The sequence below is a fragment of the Mercenaria mercenaria genome, chromosome 13 (assembly GCF_021730395.1).
Source record: "Mercenaria mercenaria strain notata chromosome 13, MADL_Memer_1, whole genome shotgun sequence".
Classification (NCBI taxonomy): domain Eukaryota; kingdom Metazoa; phylum Mollusca; class Bivalvia; order Venerida; family Veneridae; genus Mercenaria; species Mercenaria mercenaria.
In genome coordinates, this window is record NC_069373.1 from 23,667,342 (window position 1) to 23,688,246 (window position 20,905).

A 20,905-nucleotide genomic window follows, 5' to 3' on the forward strand; every position below is an offset into this window, starting at 1 on the left:
ATTTGTTTTACAAACAGCAGTTTGTTTCATTTTTGTTGATTAGTTATTGTTGCATACAATTTCTTTTGCAATTTTGTTTCTATCTAAAAAAATAAACTTGTACCACAAATATTGAGTATGGTTTAACTTTTCTTTTTTTGTCTACCTCTTAACACATGTCTTTTGATATGGCTGGGTATTGCATTCCATCTTAATGAGACAGAATGGGAAGATAATCTCTAGTATACTAAACAGGCTGATCTATTTATAGCTGCATTTAATTTAAGCCTCATGGTTATTTGTCCCCTACTGGTTGAAAACCAGTTTTGGGGACTATAGGATTGTGCTTTTCCATCCGTCTGTCTGTCTGTCAATCAAAAATTTCGTGTCGGGTCCATAACTCGGCCATATATATGTATTTATGATAGAGAGAATTTATACAAACTAAACCACCACCACAATATACCAGACCAATTACGGCAAAGTGCCTAGCAGTACAAACGAGCGCGCACATGCCACAGCAAGTCCACAAACCCAATTAGATTATCTGAAAATAAGCCGGTTTTGAAAATAAGCCAACATTTCACTACAGGCAAAAAGGGCTCATAAATTAGCCGCACTCAAAAATAAGCCATCCACTTTTTTGTTTCAGAAATAGTACCAATGACCTTGTTAGGACATCATAATTTTTATAAGATAAAAAAGTTACCAACCTGTACATAACAGATCACATTTTGGAATAAAAACTACTTAAAACAATGCAAGTTGAGCTGATTTTTAAAACCCTGGACAAATTAAAACTTTAAAAGCAATAAAATTCCTGTCTCGAACACTTCTTGTCATGTCAGTTCAACTAATAAACATTTTGAGAGATGACAGGGGAATATTGTCATCTGAATCTTCATCAGACTCACTGTCACTGCAGATGGAAACTCCGTCGTCGCTGGTGTCACTGTCTATCGAAAACGTGTATTTATCGATGTCTTGGAAGTGAATAAGGTGGTCCTCCAGGATTTGTTTGTTAGGCCAGACAAAACTTTTTGATGGGTAGTTATCTGTTAGCATCGGATTATTTTCATTAAGAAATTGTAACAAAACAGGTATGTCAGAAGTATAAGTGTTTACTGATGTCAATGTTGTTATTAAAAAGCAAAAAATATGACATCTGTATCTGCAGTATTTTGGTACTCAAATTTACGCCGGTTTTTAAACCGTTACCGGATAATTATATGTACTCAAAAGTTTGCTGGACTCAGAAATAAGCCGGTCTCGATAATAATATTTTCGGGGTTTCAGGGTATCTATTACGACCTGGTTTGTGGGAACATTCTTTTGTTGATCCATGATTGTTCCCAGATCCCAACAAAAGAAAGTTCCCAGATACCACGTATATCTAATTATCTAATGGTACCTTATGGAATGAATGGAATTAGGTTCCCAGATACAAAATGTACCAGGTATAATAAGAATATATATATATATTCTTATTATACCTGGTACATTTTGTATTCTTATTATACCTGTGGTACATTTTTATCTGGGAACCTAATTCCATTCATTCCGTAAGGTATATTCTTATTATACCTGGTACATTTTGTATCTGGGAACCTAATTCCATTCATTCCGTAAGGTACCATTAGATAATTAGATTCTTATTATACCTGGTACATTTTGTATCTGGGAACCTAATTCCATTCATTCTGTAAGGTACAATACTGTTTATACATCATTGACAGATATCAGATCATTATGTTATACTGCAGTAGAGAGAATCAGTTGCCTTCCAGTGAGTGTCTTTGTATTACATGGTAATACTTCATTCACTAGTTTCACTTCATAGCCTCTGTCCTAGTCTTAGATCAGTCAGAAACTTGATTGCTAGTAATGTTTAGTTGGCCTGATTTTAAAATAGTTTCTTGGGTGATACTCTACCCTGTTGAAATATGTTTGATTCATCAAAAGTAGTTGAAGATATTTCAGTATAAATGTTTCTTGGAAGACTGTCAAGCCATCACACTTCATCATAAAATATGACAGCCAGCCTGAGTGTGTGGTTTCAGGCCTTATATGGAGCGTAAATTTTGTGTGTGTGAGAATGCCATCTAGCTGGCTTATGGCAGGCCGGTGGTTCTACCCAGGTGCCTGCCCTTGTAACAAGAGCTGTCTGTTGACAGCGCCCTCAACTATTCGAAGAATTGATAGAAGTATGGGGTCAAAATTTTACCAGAGATTTTCAGACAAAAGAAAAAGAATAGATAAGACAAACAATGTACCTGCATTTGTGGATTTGGGTAAGTATTGCACTATATGGCATTGTGTAACCATGATGGTAAGCAAGTGTTCAAAGTTTCAAAGCCATATATCAAATAGTTTAGACAAAATATGGAATGGTGTACGAAAATTAATTAATTTCTATGTCAAAGAGGGCCATAACTGAGCTAAGTCCTTATCTAGTTATGTAGTCTGGCCTATATACATAGACTATGATAGTAAACAAGTAGTCAAAGTTTCAAAGCCATATGACAAACAGGTTAGGCAAAATATGGACCCGTATGAAAAACTGCCATAATTCAGCCAAAATAGTTGACAGAGTTATTTACTCTTGCCTACAGATGGAAATCGGGATGATAAACAAGTGTTCAAAGTTTCAAAGCCACATGTCAAATACTTTTGACAAAATTTTGACTTGTACGAAACTGAACCAATTTCCAAGTCCAAAAAGGGCCATAATTCAGCCAGAATAGTTGACAGAGTTATGTACTCTTGCCTACAGATGGAAATTATGATGATAAGCAAGTGTTCAAAGTTTCAAAGCCACATGTCAAATAGTTTTGACAAAACTTGGACTTGTACAAAAATAGTACCAATTTCCAAGTCCAAAAAGGGCCATAATTCAGTCAGAATAGTAATGTTAACCGAGTTATGTACTCTTGCCTACAGACAGAGACTGTTATAATAAACAAGTGATAAAAGTTTCAAAGCCATATGTCAAACACTTTACACAAAATGTGAACTGACCAAGATTTGTAATTTAAAAGGGGCCATAATTTAGCCAATCCCTTGGTGGAGTTATGTACTCTTGCCTAAAACTGGATATGATGATGGTACAAAAGTGTTGGAAGTTTCAAAGCTTTATCTCAAAAGACTTTGTCAAAATGAAGACTGGTACGAAAAACTGAACCAAGGTGTGACGCCGATGCCGTGGTGAGTAGGATACCTCTACTTATTCTTGAAATAGTCGGGCTAAAAATGATGTACAGGTGGCACCAGGGGTCTTCTACCATCATAAGCTGGAAAGTCACCATATGACTTAAACTGTGTCAGTGTGATGTAAATCCCAACAAAAAATATATTGTGTTGGTGTGACATTAAACCCAACAAAAAAAATTAATGCCCCCACCCCTCACCACATGGGTTTAGAAGATAGTCTGCCAATATCTGAGGAAAATATGACCTCGTCCATTCTACAGATAGAGGAACAACTCCAATTTAAAGATGTAGGCGCAGCTCAACTTTTCATACTTTTTGATAGTATGACTATTCAGCTTTCAAAATGAAGGAGGCATGTTTTATACTGTCAAAAATCGCAGTGAAATGTCCTCTAGAGATAACTAATTTCCGGAATAAGACGTTTAACAGAGGCACATGAGATCAAAAATCATTTTTGGTGATCTAGGGTTAAGTTAAATTGCATGGTACTCGAATTTAAATATCGAGACAATTACTAAACTGTTACGCTCAAATGATTAGTTAACTTGAACTAAACGTCGCCTTTTTTAGCTCACCTGTCACATAGTGACAAGGTGAGCTTTTGTGATCACCCGTCATCAGTCCGTGCGTGCGTTAACAATTTCTTGTCTGCACGATAGTGGTTTTATTTATGATTTTATTTTAACCAAACTTGCACACAACTTGTATCACCATAAGATCACGGTTCCTTTCTTGAACTGGCCAGATCCCATTATGGGTTCCAGAGTTATGGCCCCTGAAAGGGCCAAAATTAGCTATTTTGACCTTGTCTGCACAATAGCAGCTTTATTTATGATTTGATTTTTACCAAACTTGCACAAAAGTTGTATCACCATAAGATCGTGGTTCCTTTCTTGAACTGGCCAGATTCCATTATGGGTTCCAGAGTTACGGCCCCTGAAAGGGCCAGAATTAGCTATTTTGATCTTGTCTGCACAATAGCAGCTTCATTTATGATTTTATTTTAACCAAACTTGCACACAACTTGTATCACCATAAGATCTCGGTTCCTTTCTTGAACTGGCGAGATTCCATTATGGGTTCCAGAGTGATGGCCCCTGAAAGGGCCAGAATTGGCTATTTTGACCATGTCTGCACAATAGCAGCTTCATTTATGATTTGAATTTAATCAAACTTGCACAAAACTTGTGTCACCATAAGATCTCGGTTCCTTTCTTGAACCGGCCAGATAATGGGTTTCAGAGTTATGGCCCCTGAAAGGGCCAAAATTAGCTATTTTGACCTTGTCTGCACAATAGCAGCTTCATTTATGATTTGATTTTAACCAAACTTGCACACAACTTGTATCACCACAAGATCTTGCTTCCTTTCTTCAACTGGCCAGATTCCTTCATGGGTTCCAGAGTTATGGCCCCTTAAAGGTCCAAAATTGGGTATTTTGGCTTTTGCAGCCATATAGAGATTTCATTTATGGTTTTATTTGATACAAACTTCCAAAATATCTTCAACAACAATAAATCTTGGATTCCATGACAAATCAGATCTAATCATATGTTCCAGAGTTATTTTATATCTGATTACCTCCCCTGATTGTAATCAAAATGGATTTATATCAGTAAGTACTTACAGGACTTATTTGAAATTTCATTATTGTTATTAGTTTGACTGAGACAATCAGGGTAGATAACTACGGACTGATTTTATGTCAAATTACCTCCCTTTATTTCAAATTAAAATTGTTATATCTCCATAACTAATGAAGATACTAATCTGAAATTTCATTTATGTCAAAGATTTATTTGGCAGATCCTTCTTTTGTCCACTTACAATATTTATTTTTTTTTTATTACTTCCCTTTTAAGTTACTATAAATAGCTTATTTTAGTAACTTTTTTTATTATTGGCCGTAGGGAAAACACGAGACCAGTTCTCTGTGGTACAACATGGATGGTACCTCCAATTTTTAGGTGTATTTTAACATATCTATACCTTGTAAGATTTTTTTTTTCTTTTTGGTTGAATTTCTTTCCTTTGTTGTTCCTGTCCTTTGGACTTAGATATTTTTTCTGAGGACCTTCTTGTCCTCAAGTGCAATGTTAACAGGTGAGCGATATAGGGCCATCATGGCCCTCTTGTCAATATGCGTCGTTCATTTTCATATTGACCGCGTACCTTTTGTGTCGGCAATTTGGACAAAGATATGTTACAACACCTATTCACTTCAAATACTCAGGTGCGTAATGCATGTTGCAGAACGACTATTGACAGTTTTAATGTATAATGATATGATTATCAAAAAAAACATTTATTTATTAATGAAATAAACATACTGTAGAAAATAAAATAAGATGATGTTCAACTGCCATCGTATTTCAAATTTTTTTTAACAGATACGTTACGAATCGTTCCATTCAGCATACATTTATATTGCATTTATCTTGAAATGTTACCAGACAGTGTAGTAGAATGCGTGTTTAACTTTGTATCTGAGTTAAAGTATTTAACTTTTAGTCAAGGTTTCATATTTTTTACTTGAGAAAACATATTAATAACAGATACATTATACGTTACATAAACATGTTGTGTTATATTTCTTTATTTTCGAATAGAATCATATCAAAATGTATGAAATACAAAGCAAATGTAACGCCAATTAATCAATTTAAAAATGTGACAGATACGAATTGGGGAGACAGTTTTCACCAAAAAGACGGTATTTTCGGATGTATCTACAAACCCAACAGTTATATTGTTCATATAGTATGCTTCCCTCATCAATGTAAGTACGTTAATCTACATGATGATATAGATCTTATTTCATAATCCAATATGAAAAGTATTTATGATATTTGTGTCAATCACGTTATTTTTCCATACAATTTAATATGTTTTATCAAACATGAGATATAAATAACTTCATTTCTTATTAAACTATAAAGAGTTTTTAGTCTGAACAGGTAAATGACGGACACAAATATTGTTGTGTTATATTTAAATATTTTTTTAATGAAAATTCGCAGTTTAACGTATCTGTCGCTGATTTACTGCTATATTTGCAAAATCAATGAAATAAAAACTAGTCGATAGCAAAAGGAAAGGCGCGAAAGTTACGTCATCACTGCTTAGTGACAACCTGCCGCTGTTTTGACGACGTCCGCGTATAGTCAGGGAGAACGTTCCTCAGATGACGTCGCAGTTATTCCGTCTGGTGCACATAATGGTCGGGAAGCTGATTTTAATGTTAAATGCCACAACATATGTGTGATTTATAATATTATCTTATTTACAAAATAAATGGAAAGGAAATACAATGTAAATATAAGAATTTTTAATGAAACTATTTTTATCGGTGTTCATGCGAAATGAACGACAGAGCATGAACACCGAAAAAAATCATTTCATTTCTTAATTAACCCACTGAATTGGTTGAAATATTGTGTTTCAACACTTTTCAATATTTTACAGGGCTGAAGTAAAGGACAAAATTTTACTGGGCTGCAAATGAGAATGCACATTGTTTTGTGGTTATTTGGGAATTTGAATGGCAAAGGCATTCACCATGGTGCATAGTGCCAAAAAAAATTAAAAGAGGACCTTATAACGATGCTACAGACCAAGTTTGATGAAGATCCATCCAGCAGTTCACAAGAAGAAGTTGTATAAGGCATTTCTATTTTTGGCTCTAGTGACCCCTAAAAAGGGCCAAATGCTCCCACTTGAAAAAAAAAAAGGAAGACCTTATAATGATGCTACAGACCAAGTTTGATAAGACCCATCCAGCAGTTCATGAGAAGAACTTGTTTAAAGGTATTTCAATTTTTAGCTTTGGCGAGCCCTTACAGGGCCCAAGGTGAACCATTTCAAAAAAATTGAGAGACATCCATGCCAGGATGTTACTCACCAAGTTTGGTATAATTCTGACCTGCAGTTTCAGAGGAGAAAAATGTTGACGCAGGACGCCAGACCATCCACCTATACTAATAGCTCATCCTGAACAAAATCCAGGTGAGCTAAAAAGAGCCAATCAAAAATACAGCTCTAATGTACTAATAAGATGTTCTTTTAATCAAGCCTGGAGACCTAGATTTTGACCCATGATGATTTCTTAGTATAGGATCTCGTCACAATGCTATTTGTCAAATATCTAAGCTTTTAAGCAAGACAATTAAACCCCAGGAACAGGAGATGAACAAACTTGGTAGAAGACCACTACACAATGATTAAAGGAGCTCTAGGGCTTGAGAATTTAGACAAGAAAATTTTTTAAAGTTTCTCCTATATAAGTCTTGTAAAACAAGTGAACCCCTGGGAGAGGCTAATTTTGACCACAGGGGCATGATATGAGCAAACTTGGCAGAGGACCCCTGCACAATGACACATACCAAATATCTTACAATTTTAGAGAAGATTTTTGAAGTTATTCTTATATAAACCTATGTAAAACAAATGGACCCTGCACTGGGGCCAATTTTAACCCAAGGGATATCATTTGAACAAACTTGGTAAAGGATCGCTACACATTGCCAGAAGACAAATATTTAAGCTCTGCGCCTTGAAGTTTTTGAGGAAGATTGTGAAGGTTTTTCTGTCATGGTAACTAGAATTCTGTACGGAATAGAATTCTTTGAACAATTTTGGTAGAGGACCATGCAAGGAACATCCAGGGCAAGTGTCTTCAATTTCAATCAAAATATTTCAGAGCAGACTGATGTTGTTTGAACAAGAGGGTCATGATGACCCTGCATCGCTCACCTGAGTAATATAAGCTACATGATTCAAATATCAAACTTAATAAAGTAGGTCACATTCATGGTCACTGAAAGTCAGTTTTAAGATCGGTGTGCAAAACTGTACATGTCGTCTAAATTTCAAGGCTGTATCTTAATAAACAAGAAAGTAGATTAGTAGGTCAAGGTCACAGTCAGGTGACCCCTAATCACTTGGGGGTCATCAGGTAATTATAATTAAACAGTCTAGGAAATATGATCGGATAATTTTTGAAGTATTTTTCCTATATAACTGATATAACAAGTAGCCCCCAGGGCAGGGCCTCTTTTCACCCCATGGGTATAATTTGAAGAATCTTGTTAGAGATCCACTAGGCAATGCTACATACTAAATATTAAAGGCCTAGGCCTTGAATTTTCAGACAATTAGATTTTTTTTTCCTATATATGTCTATGTTAAACTTGGGATCCCCAGGGCAGGGCCTCTTTTCACCCCAGGGGCATAATTTGAACAAATTTGGTAGAGGAACACTAGGCAATGCAACATACCAAATATCAAAAGCCTATGTCTTGCAGCTTCTGGCTAAAAATTGTTTAAAGTCTTTTCCTATATATGTAAAACTTGAGACCCCCGGGGCGGGGCCTTTTTTCCCCCCAGGGTAATAACTCAAACAATCTTGGTAGAGGACCACAAGGCAGTGCTTCATACCAAATATCAAAGGCCTAGGTCTTGTGGTTTGTGAAGAGGATAGGTGAGGTGAGGTGAGGTGAGGTATTGTGGTTTCAGACAAGAAGTTTTTTCCTATACAAGTCTGTGTACAATTTGGGACCCCCGGGTGGGGCCTCTTTTCACCCCAGGGGCACAATTTGAACAATCTTCATAGAGGACCATTAGATGATGTCAAATGCCAAATATCAAGGCTCTACACCTTGCGGTTTTGGACAAGAAGATTTTTTAATTTTTCCTTTCCGTTGCCATGGCAACCAGAGTTCTGCATGGAATTCAATTCTTTGAACAATTTTGAAAGGGGGGCACCCAAGGATCATTCCTGTGAAGTTTTGTGTAATTCTGCCCAGTGGTTTTCAAGAAGAAGATTTTTTTAGCAAATGTTGAAGGACTCGCGTCGGACGACACACGACTGACATTGAGCGGTCACAAAAGCTCACCATGAGCCTTTTGTGAGCTAAAAAAGTGTAGATGGACGACAAACAGATGATGGTAAGTGAGTAATCACACTAGCACTTTCTGCTCAGGTGGGCTTAAACTAAAGCCTCTAATGTGCTTACAAGGTTTTCCTGTGATTAAGCCTGGTGACCCAGATTTTGATCCCTGGTGACCTATTTTTAAACTCATTTGAGCTTTCAAATTCATCCAAGTGAACCACTATCAAAATTTAACAAGAGGGTCATGATGACCCTGGATCGCTCACCTGAGTTATATGAGCTACATGTTTCAAATGTCAAACTGATGATAAAATATTAAGAATGTCAGTAGGTCACATTCATGGTCAATGAAATCAAAATTTCAAGGCTGTATCTTAAAAAACAAGAAAGTAGGTCAGTAGGTCAAGGTCACAGTCAAGTGACATCATATTACTTGGGGTCATCAGGTAATTATAATTAAACAGTCTTGGAAATAGGATCAGATGATTTTTCAAGTATTTTTCCTATATAACTCACGTAATAACTAAGTGACCCCAGGGCGGGGCCTCTTTTAACCCCAGGGGCATAATTTGAATAATTTTGGTGGAGGACTACTAGACAATGCATCATACCAAATATCAAAAGCCTAGGTCGTATGGTTTCAGACAAGAAGATTTTTAAAGCTTTTTCCAATATGTCTATATAAAACTTGGGACCCCCAGTGCAGGGCCTCTTTTCACCCAAGGGGAACAATTTGAACAATTTTGGTTGAGGACCATAAGACAATGCTACAAACAAAATATCAAAGGTCTAAGTGTCTTTTTTTCCTATATAAGTCTATGTAAAACTTGGGACCCCCGTGTAGGGGTCATATTTGACCCTAGGGGGATAATTTGAACAATCTTAGTAGAGGACCACTAGATGATGCTATACATACCAAATATCAAAGCCCTAGACCATGTGGTTTTGTACAAGAAGATCTTCAAAGTTTTCCCTATATAAGTCTTTATAAACCACGTGACCCCCGGGGCGGGGCCATATTTGACCCTAGGGGGATAATTTGAACAATCTTGATAGAAGACCACTAGATGATGCTACATACCACTTATCAAAGCCCTAAGCCATGTGGTTTTGTACAAGAAGATTTTCAAAGTTTTTCCTATATAAGTCTATATATACCATGTGACCCCCGGGGTGGGGCCATATTTGACTCTAGGGGGATAATTTGAACAATTTTGGTAGAGGACCACTAGATGATGCTACACACCAGATATCAAAGCCCTTGTTCAAATTTTGATTTGTCAAAAACATGGGCACCTGAGGGGCGTGGTCATTTTTTCCCTTATAAATTATATATTGGAAACTTTAAAGTTCTTTTTATCAGAAACAAGAGGCCACCACACACCCTAGCAGCCATGTAGCAAAGACAGCATTTGTTATTGGATCTATCCATCTATACTATGTATACTGCCATGCCCTCTTTTCAAGTATTACATGCAGGATCTTTTTTAGCTCACCTTGTCACTTCTATTGTGACTGCTTGATGTCCGTCGTGCGTCAACAATTTCTAAAAAAAATCTTCTTGAAAACCACTGGGCAGAATTACACCAAACGTCACAGGAATGATCCTTGGGTGGCCCCCTTTCAAAATTGTTCAAAGAATTGAATTCCATGCAGAACTCTGGTTGCCATGGCAACCGAAAGGAAAAACTTTAAAAATCTTCTTGTCCAAAACCATAGGGCCTAGGGCTTTGATATTTGGTATGTAGCATCATCTAGTGGTCCTCTACCAAGTTTATTCAAATTATCCCCCTAGGGTCAAATATGGCCCCGTCCCAGGGGTCACATGTTTTATATAGACTTATGTAGGGAAAAACTGAACATCTTGTTTTAAACCACAGGGCCTAGGGCTTTGATATTTGGTATGTAGCATCATCTAGTGGTCCTCTTGTCGTATAATGACTTTATGAATTCATTATACTTATTTAGATAAGCATATTTTATCATCTTGTTTTTCGGTCAGTTATAAGTCATCGGTCAGTTAATAGTCACACACAAAGAATTTCGGAATGCTACTTTAAATAACTTCAGCGTTTGTTCATATCTGGAAAATGACAGGTTAAGATATCTCGCCCAGGTTAATTACCCTTTGGCCACGTTATTGGCTGCGTCATGATTGTTGTTTTGTTTCTAACTAATTGTTATGACAGGTGACTAAATGAAATAATGACATGTTTTTATTGTTATGGTCAAAATGCGTGCCCTTTTTGAGAAAAACAATTTAGTCATCCCTATGAAGTTTTCCTTAAATACTGCTTATTTCTAGATAGAACTTCAGTATCAAATTTGCCCGTGCTAATGACAGAAACGTATGCCGATACTCCATACGATTTAAGATAGTTTAGAGCTGGGGCAATTAACAATGAATTATTATTGTCAGAGTTAGGCATTAATGAAATAATAGAGATTATGTTAGGGAATTGTGAAGAAAGACATTGTTGTATATATTAACTCAGAACATAGTACTATATTTAACAGTAGTTATTATAGAGAACAGAGTTGTTGTTGTAGTTAGAACAGTGAACTTTAGACCCTGTTACACCACACTCTATCAAGATTGTTCAAATTACCCCCCTGGGGTCAAATATGGCCCCGCCCCGTGGGGCACATGTTTTAAATAGACTTGTACAGGGAAAAACCTTTTAAAAAGTTCTTGTCTTAAACCTTAAGGCACAGAGCTTAGATATTTAGTATGTGTTATGCTCTAATGGTTCTCTACTAAGATTGTTCAAATCATGACCCTGGCGTCAGTATAGGCCATGTCCTGGTGGTCCCTTGTTTTACATAGACTTAATAATATATTTGTTTTTGAAGCAGTGGCAAAGAAATTTGGACCACAAGCATAATGTTTGATACAGATTTCAATATTCATCTTGAATTGTCCTAATCATGACTACTGACCTACTTGCTTGTTTCTGAAGGTATAGCATGGAAATTTGGACCAGTTTATAACTTTTGATACTGATTTCAATATACTCATCTTTAATATCTTAACCCTGAACTACTGACCTACATTCTTGTTTTCGAAGCTACAGCAAAGCAATTTGGACCACCAGTTTAATTTCTAAACAGATTTCAGTAGTTATCTGGAATAAACTCTACCATTACCTACTCTCCTAGTTTTTGTTAATGAAGCTTAAAGAGAATTCCTATACCTTTTTTCCTTTCATAGAATTTTTTTAAATTCACATAATTATATGATAGGAAATTTTGTGCTGAAAACAATGAACAAATAAAAACAATAGGTCACCAGGCTTGTTTTTGTGACAAATTGCTTTGAACACACCCACTGTTGCTGAAACTGCCAGCGATTTTTCAACATTTTCATAATTTTCTGCTTTTTTATAAATACCAACCAAAATATACATCAAAACAGCACAATAAGGTTTTTTTCTTTTTACAGATTTTATTATATACTCATTTGATATTATAGTCATATTTGTAATACTCTATCCTTACAATAATGGGTACAAATGAAAAAAAAAATTGTTTCGTATTTACTTTTGTGAACTTTTTTCAATGAAAAATACCCATAGTGAAGAATATTTTTTTTAAATTTTGAAAAAACTCTTTCATAGAATTTTTTCCTGTTTTTCTAGTGTATAGATAATTGTATTGTGAGCATAAAAATGGCTAAAAACATATGGGTCACCAGGCTAAATTTTACGTTAAGACCGCTAGAATACAACACCTGTTCAGACGGAAAGTGGCGCGAACCTGGCCAAATTAATTACATGTATGTGTGCTAGAAGTTAAAAAAAGTTTTAAAAATTCTTAATTCTTTCTATAATTGAATATTAAATAATCTGAAAGGTGATATTGTCTTATCAGTACTAAGTCAATTATCTAACATTATAAGAACAACACTGTCTTTGTACTAAAATGCGATGTGAAAACACAACTACAAAATTAGCAAGATATCTGTCAGGCATGATACTTGTCAATACAACATAAACCAGTATCAACATTTGATTACTGATAAAACTTATCAAAAATGTTATTTCATTCAAGATTCCTCATATTTAAGATTGTCTGTAACATGTTTCAACAAATGTTGACTTCAGTTCAGTTTTCCATAGAAAGTGTTGGCTGCGCAGAAAGATGCGCATAAAAAACTATAGGAATTCCCTTTAAGCAAAGAAATTTGTGTATAAGGCAAGCAACTAAAATCAGGTGAGCTATAGGGCCATTATGTTTTTGTATGCTAAACTCAGATATTATCATCCATACACATACATATATTCAAGGTCAAATAGTCAAGGCCAGGTGAATGACTTCAGGTGTAAAAAAAAATGTTTCCGGTATCCTGACCTACCCTAAATTTTTGGCCCGACCCTAAATGTTTTTATGGCCTTGGAGAATATTTTTTTCAACTTTTTAACAATGTCTCTTTGACTTATGCACCTGTCATGTATTGACTTCTTGCCTATTACTACTATGCACTGGGGGAGACGTGCGCTTTTCTAAAAAAGCATCTTCTAGTTTTTAAATAGGGACAACTTTTTGGGAATATTTTACCCATGGTAAGGGACAATATGGCAGAACAAGTAATGGTCAGGTAGATGGCTGGTAAAGATGTTCATTTATCAAATATTTCTGTGTTTTGAACACATTACTGCTAAACCTTTAATTACACACCAGAGAAAAAGTTAATTCTACTGTTGGTCAATACAGAGCTGCACTACATATCAAGCTAATGTTTTGCAACCATTAGTAATGCTGCATTTACCTATATATACCATTAAGTTATAACTTGTGCCCGGGTTTGCATTCTTTAAGTCTACAATTGTTAGGTGATAGCTTTTTATGTCTATCAATACCAATCATCTTACTTAAAACATAATTTCATTCTTAAATTAGTGGGAAAACTGATATAACTAGAACTGTCACAGGAGTGACTAATAAAGCCCCACAATAAGGCCTTATCACAGAAGTATGGCAAATTTAGTTCAAAAGAGGCCATAAATATGTAAAAAAAATTGGTGGTTTGTATCCAAAGTCAAACTTGACCTGTATTTTATGATGTTACACCTGTGTACCAAAAATTATTTAAATCTGTCAAGCCTTTCATGAGTTATTGTCCGGAAACCATGAGTTTGGCAAATTTTAGGTTGGAAAGGGGCCATAACTATGTCAAAAAATGGTGGTTTGTAGCCAAAGTCGAACTTGACCTGTATTTTATAATGTTACACCTGTGTACCAAAAATTATTTAAATCTGTCAGGCCTTCCATGAGAAACCATGAAAACTAACGGACCAACCGACTGACAAGCTCACTACGTCGTTTGTGGGGGTATAAAAACACATGTATTGTACTTATTCATATAAAAGGGAGATAATTTCATGTACAAACAAAAAAGAAAGTTAACTTGAGTGCCTGTGACCTTGAACTTTGCACATGACACGAGGTATTGTAATGGTGAATATTAATGCCAGGTTCTTTGAATAAACACCAATGCATAAACAAGAGGGCCAAGATGGCCCTAGGTCGCTCACCTAAGAAACACACCATAACAGTGTAAAACATGTTTGACCTAGTGATTTCATGGAAACAAATATTCTGACCAATTTTCATTAAGATTGGACCAAAAAATTGGTCTCTTGCGATAAAACAAGCATTTTCTTAGATATGACCTAGTTTTTGACCCTAGATGACCCATGTTCAAACTCGACCTAGATTTTATCAAGGCAATCATTCTGACCAAAATTCATGAAGATCAATTGAAAAATACAGCCTCTATCACATACACAAGTTTTTTCTTTGATTTGAACAAGTGACCTAGTTTTTGACCTCAGATGACCCACATTCAAATTCGACCTAGATTTTATTAAGGCAATCATCCTGACCAAATTTCATAAAAATCAATTGAAAAAAACAGTCTCTATTGCATACACAAGATTTTTCTTTAATTTGACCTAGTGACCTAGTTTTTGACCTCAGATAACCCATATTTAAACTCAACCTAGATTTCATCAAGGCAATCACTGACCAAATTTCATGAAGATCAATTGAAAAATACATCCTCTATTGCATACACAATGTTTTTCTTCGATTTGACCTAGTGACCTAGTTTTTGATCCCAGATGACCCATTTTCGAACTCGGCCTAGATTTTATCAAGGTAATCATTCTGGCTAAATTTCATGAAGATCAGTTGAAAAATACAGCCTCTATTGCATACACAAGGTTTTTCTTTGATTTGACCTAGTGACCTAGTTTTTGACCCCAGATGACCCATTTTTGAATTTGGTCTAAATTTCATCAAGGTTATCATTCTGACCAAAATTCATGAAGATCAATTGAAAAATACAGCCTCTATCGCATACACAAGGTTTTTCCTTGATTTGACCTAGTGACCTAGTTTTTGACCCCAGACGACCCATTTTCGAACTCGGCCTAGATTTCATCAAGGTTATCATTCTCACCAATATTCATGAAGAATAATTGAAAAATACAGCCTCTATCGCATACACAAGGTTTTTCCTTGATTTGACCTAGTGACCTAGTTTTTGACCCCAGATGACCCATTTTCGAACTTAGCCTAGATTTCATCAAGGTAATCATTCTGACCAACATTCATGAGATAATTGAAAAATAAGCCTCTATCGCATACTCAAGGTTTTTCTTTGATTTGACTAGTGACTAGTTTTTGACCCAAGAGACCATTTTCGAACTAGCCTAGATTTCATCAAGGTTATCATTCTGACCAATATTCATGAAGATTAATTGAAAAATACTGCCTCTATCGCATACACAAGGTTTTTCTTTGATTTGACCTGGTGACCTAGTTTTTGACCCAAGATGACCCATTTTCGAACTCAGCCTAGAATTCATCAAGGTTATCATTCTGACCAACATTCATGAAGATTAATTGAAAAATACTGCCTCTATCGCATACACAAGGTTTTTCTTTGATTTGACCTAGTGACCTAGTTTTTGACCCAAGATGACCCATTTTCGAACTCGGCCTAGATTTCATCAAGGTTATCATTCTGACCAACATTCATGAAGATTAATTGAAAAATACAGCCTCTATCGCATACACAAGCTAAATGTTGACAGACGACAGACGACGGACGCCGGACATTGAGCGATCAGAAAAACTCACCTGAGCATTGCTCAGGTGAGTTAAAAAGTTACAGACCAGACATAGGTGTCCTTGACCTTGGAGCTAATGGTCTGGATCTTGAACATCATACATCAACTCATTGTGGGGAACAAAATTAATGTAACTTTAAAATCCCTTGATGAATGGCAGATATATGGATTGGACAAGAAATAGACCATGTTAACCTTTAACTTCAAAGTGAGACATTGACTTTGGAGCTAGGGGTCTGGGTCTTGCGCATGACACATCAACTCCATATAGAGAACATTAATTTTGTACCAAGTAATTTTAAATTCACTTGATGAATGGCAGTGTTATGGAATGGACACAAAACAGATCTTGTTTAACCTTTGACTTCTAAGTGTGACCTTAACCTTGGAGCTAGGTGTTTGTGTCTTGTGCATGACAGTCTTCTCATTTATATGGGGAACAAGTTATTTTAAAATTCCTTCATGGATGGCAGACACGAAGTGCGAAGGATGGAAGGACAGACGTAAGGACAGAAGGACACAGCCTATCACTATGTTCCCCTTTTTTTTCTTCGAAAAAGGCTGGGAACAATTAATAACTGGATATGTTGGAAATTGCAAACAAATCCTACATGTGCAAACAGTTTTTTATTAATTGTTTAGTTTAATAGAGATATAATACAAAATGTCAGCTGATTGAACAGAAATAATATTTTGTCACAAAATGTCGGAATCAAAAATTTTTTTGGGGGGTGGGGGGGGGGAGGTTAACGCTGTTTTTCAACAGTATTTCAGTTATGTAACTGCGGGCAGTTAGCCTAACCAGTGTTCCTGGATTCTGTATCAGTGCAAACCTGTTCTCCTCAAGTAACTGCCAACTTCCCCACATGAATCAGAGGTGGAGGAGGAATGATTTCAGACACAATGTCTTTTATCAAATCGTCATGGAGAACATACGCCTTGCCCGGGGATGAATCAAAACTAATCAATAACAAGAGGGTCATTGACCCTAAAGTGCTCAGCTGTGTACAAGGCTTTAAGTGTGTTTGTACAGAGTAAGGTTTCTTCTATGTTAGCCTATATTATATTCATGTCACACACATTTTTTAACCTAGGGCAATTATGGTAAACATTACAAATCTTATATCACAACCCTAAATATCAAGGCTCTAGCTATTATTGATTCTGAGAAGATTTTCAAAGTTTTTTATATATAAGCCTATAGTAAGTACATGTCAGACACAGGGGCGTGGCCATTTTTATGACCTCTGCAATAATTTGGACAGGTATGGTAGAGTCAAACCCTTATAATCACATGTCAAGCTCTAGAGAAAAGGATTTTTGAAAGAGGATTCAGAGAACATTTCTTTTAAGTTTCTTCAAAATCCATTCAGTAATTTTGGAGGAGATGTTGTTTAAAGAATTTGTTGATGAAACGTGACCACACCCTCTGGCGGCCATGTTTTTTGACGAATCAGAAAAATTTGAACATTATTTGTAGAAGGTCACACAAGGACCATTTGTGTGAAATTATTTTAAAATTGGGCTAACAGTTTTATACAAGATGATTTTCAAAGTTTTTACTATATACATAAAGGGAAAAGTGACCACGCCCCCTGGCAGCCATGTTTTTTGACGAATCGGAAAAATTTGAACAATCTTGGTAGAGGGTCACACAAGGACCATTTGTGTGAAAGTCAGTTTTAAGGTCGGTGTGCAGAACAGTACATGTCATCCAAATTTCAAGGCTGTATCTTAAAAAGCAAGAAAGTAGGTCCGTAGGTCAAGGTCACAGCCGGGTGACCCTTTATCACTTGGGGGTCATCGGGTAATTATAATTAAACAGTCTAGGAAATATGATCTGATAATTTTTTGATGTATTTTTTCCTATATAATTCATATAACAAGTGACCCCTGGGGCAGGGCCTCTTTTCACCCCAGGGGCATAATTCGAACAATCTTTTTAGAGATCAATTAGGCAATGACAAATTATCAAAGGCCTAGGCCTTGAACTTTCAGACAAGAAGATTTTTAAAGTTTTTTCCTATATAAGTCTAACCTTGGGACCCCCAGGGCAGGGCCTCTTTTCACCCCAGGGGCATAATAAGAACAAATTTGGTAGTAGACCAATAGGTAATACAACATACCAAATATCAAAAGCCTAGGCCTTGCAGTTTCAGGCAAGAAGATTTAAGTTTTTTCCTATATAAATCTATGTAAAACTAGGGACCCCCTGGGAATGGCCTCTTTTCACTCCAGGGTAATAATTTGAACAATCTTGGTAGAGGACCACAAGGCAATGCTACATACCAAATATCAAAGGCCTAGGTCTTGTGGTTTCAAAGAAGAAGGTTTTTAAAAAAATTTCCTAAACAAGTCTATATAAACCATGTGACCACCGGGGCGGAGCCATATTTGACCCTAGGGTCATGAATTGACAACCTTGGTAGAGGACCACTAGATGATGCTATATACAAAATATCAAAGCCATAGGCCCTGTGGTTTTTAAGACAAGAAGATTTTCAAATTTTTCCCTATATAAGTCTATGTAAACCAAGATTTGTAATTAGTGCAAAATTCCTAAAGACTGCCTCAAATGTTATATATAAACCCCTCTGTACCATAATAAACTTAAGTATCAAAAGCCGAAAATTTCCAACACAGCTAAAACAATCAAAGGTAACACCCATCTATAAAAAAGGACCAAAATCAACAAAAATAATTACAGACCAATTTCAGTACTTCCACTTATCTCTAAGCTATTTGAAAAGCATGTATCAGACCACTTGAAGAACTTTTTAGAAACAAACAATCTACTCTTCATTGCACAATCAGGTTTCAGAGCAAAACACTCATGCGAGACAGCACTTACAAACATAATAGATAATTGGATCAATGCACTTAACCATGGCAAACTTGTTGGAACACTCTTCCTGGACCTATCTAAGGCCTTTAATTTAGTTAACCACAAAATACTTCTTGAAAAACTTCCTTTCTATCATCTCTCGTCACAAGCTATAAATTGGATAACATCATATCTGTCAGATAGGTCACAAAAAGTAAATGTATCTGGTGTCTTATCTGAACCAGCAGAAGTTGTCTCAGGAGTACCCCAGGGTTCAGTCCTTGGGCCTCTTCTGTTCATTATATATATAAATGATCTATATCTTCATGTTGAAAGGTCTAATACTAATATGTTTGCTGACTACACTTCCCTCACAGCTACAGAAATACTTAAATGGAAGTAATTGAAAATCTCCAAACAGATCTTGAAAATGTTGACACATGGTGCAAACAAAATACAATGGTTCTAAATGCACAAAAAACTAAATCCATGAACTTATCAATAAGAAATACAAAATCAAGAAATACTACACCACCTACTCTACACCTTCAAGACCAAGAAATAGAATTGACAGACACTGAAAAACTACTAGGAGTATATGTAGACAACAATCTAAAATGGAAAACACATGTACAATGTTAAAAAAATGTAATTCACAGCTCTACTTGCTTCTTAGAATTAAACAATATCTTGATCTTCATTCTAGAAAACTATTCTTTAATGCTTACATACTGCCTCACTTGGACTACTGCTGCACTATTTGGGGAAACTGCAGCAATGAATTACTTTCAGACATTATCAATTTTCAAGAGAGCTGCCAGAATAATCTTAGAAAAAGTTTCGATACTTCTTCAAATGAATTATTTAAAGAACTAAATTGGATGTCATTTGACCAAAGAATTATGTACAAGAAGTAAATTCTCATGTATAAATCTATAAACGAACCATCATTTCCGCTTTACATGAAAAATAAATTCAAAACAGTTAATCACAGGCACAACTTAAACCTAAGATCTGTACAAAATTCAAACTTAATTATACCAAAACCAAAAATAGAATTGTTTAGAAAGTCATTTACTTACTCCGGTCCAAAAATATGGAATGACATTCCAACACAAATTCGAAATTCTGACACTCTTAGGAAATTTCAAACATCTTATGTCCAGTGGCAATTCTCTAACTAAATTTTTGCATTATATAATCATCTTAATATCTAAACTGTTAGTGATGAATTGATAAAAATCATTACTTCAGATATTTCATTTTTATTATGTTTCGTACTGTTTACTGTATATATATTGTGTATTATGTTGACTGTATATATGTTGTGTATATGTTGAGGCCCGCATGGAAGATCGGGAAACCGAATGCGTTAGCCTCATTAAATAAAGACGTTACTTACTTACTTACTTACTTACTGACTGCCAGGGCGGGGCTATATTTGACCCTAGGGGGATAATTTGAACAGTCTTGGTAGAGGACCTCTAGATGATGCTACATAAATCAAAGCTCTTGGCCCTGTGGTTTTGGACAAGAAGATTTTCAAAGTTTTCCCTATATATAGGTCTATGTAAATCATGTGACCACCAGGGCGGGGCCATATTTGACCCTAGTGGGATAATTTAAACAATCTTGGTAGAGGACCACTAGATAATGCTACAAACCAAATACAAAAGCCCCAGGTCCTGTGGTTTTGGACAAGAAGATTTTTAAAGTTTTTCCTTTTGGTTGCCACGGCATGGATTTCAATTCTTTGGGCAATTTTGAAGGGGGCCACCCATGGATCATTCCTGTGAAGTTTGGTGTAAATATGCCCTGTGGTTTTGAAGAAGATTTTTTTAGAAACTGTTGATGCACGACACACG